Source organism: Sinocyclocheilus anshuiensis, unplaced genomic scaffold (genome assembly GCF_001515605.1).
Source record: "Sinocyclocheilus anshuiensis isolate Anshui unplaced genomic scaffold, SAMN03320099.WGS_v1.1 scaffold1514, whole genome shotgun sequence".
NCBI lineage: Eukaryota > Metazoa > Chordata > Actinopteri > Cypriniformes > Cyprinidae > Sinocyclocheilus > Sinocyclocheilus anshuiensis.
In genome coordinates this window covers 360,945-362,054 of record NW_015546148.1, presented here as the reverse complement: position 1 = coordinate 362,054, position 1,110 = coordinate 360,945, and the positions used below count along the sequence as shown (strand labels likewise).

Sequence of the window (1,110 nt, the reverse complement as noted above, 5' to 3'; positions counted from 1 at the left end):
ATTCTGTGGAAGCTCACGGTCGCTCCTCGTCTGGGCGATGAGAAGGACATTCTGGTGGACACCGGTGTCCTGGACTCATTGTTGTCCATATCTCTGACTCCGGTCAGCTGAACAGCCGTGTCTGCCATCACAACCCTGAGGAACAGAAACCATCAGCTGTCAGATGACATGAACTCACTAAATCATTACATCAGGACACACAAAATCAGGTTCATCTGGACTTAATAAACCAAGTTTCAGTCGGATTGCAGAATCTCAATGCACCTGATCAACTAGTTTCTCTCATTACATTTAGTCATTTAGCAGACGCTTTTATCCAAATGAGGACAATGGAAGCAATCAAAATCAACAAAAGCAAGCAAGTGCTATAAAACAAGTCTGCCTATCAAATATGAACGCTTAGGTCGTTTCTAAACGAGTAATAATGTGCAGTATCACTCCAAAAAAAAAAAAAACACAGCATTCAGTAGTTCGCAGCGAAAACGGAACACGTGATATTTGTCAAAACAAACGATCTTGTTTTTGAGCAGAACATCGGGTAATTAACTGTTAATCTACGATTTTTGCATGCGTGATTCACAGAAACCGTATTCACACTCACCTGAAGCAGAGGCGATCCGCTGCGAGCGCCCGTGGGTATTATGTTTATGTGAATGAGGTTTCATAAAATCCCTAGTAGGGGTAGCTGCAGCTTGGAGCAATGGGCGTGCCAAAAGGTTTCTCAGGCGCTTCACACGTGCTACGATGACAGGAGTGACTTTATAAAGCTTATGCAAATCAGCGTTTATACATAAAAACATAAAAAATACGATGGAATTACCATCATTGTACCATGGTACCACTAGCTTTTGTGTCGCTTATATGACATTATAAACATTTGAGAAACACTAAAATATTTCAAAAAATATCTAGAGTTTCATGAAAGATACTGTGAATGTTTATTGTCAATCAACATCATACACTCTAAAAAATGCTGGGTTAAAAAGGGACAAACCCAGCTATTGGGTTGTTTCGACCCAGCGGTTGGGTTGTTTTGAACCCAACGCTGGGTCAAAACAACCCAATCACTGGGTCAAAACAACCCAACTGCTGGGTCAAAACAACCCAATA

General features: G+C 41.2%; 1 pseudogene; it reads right to left on the bottom strand.

The window, feature by feature from the left end:
* Window positions 1-12: 12 nt before the first annotated feature.
* LOC107701256 (ATP-binding cassette sub-family G member 2-like) overlaps window positions 13-1,110 on the bottom strand; it is a 31,600-nt pseudogene continuing 30,502 nt past the window's right edge.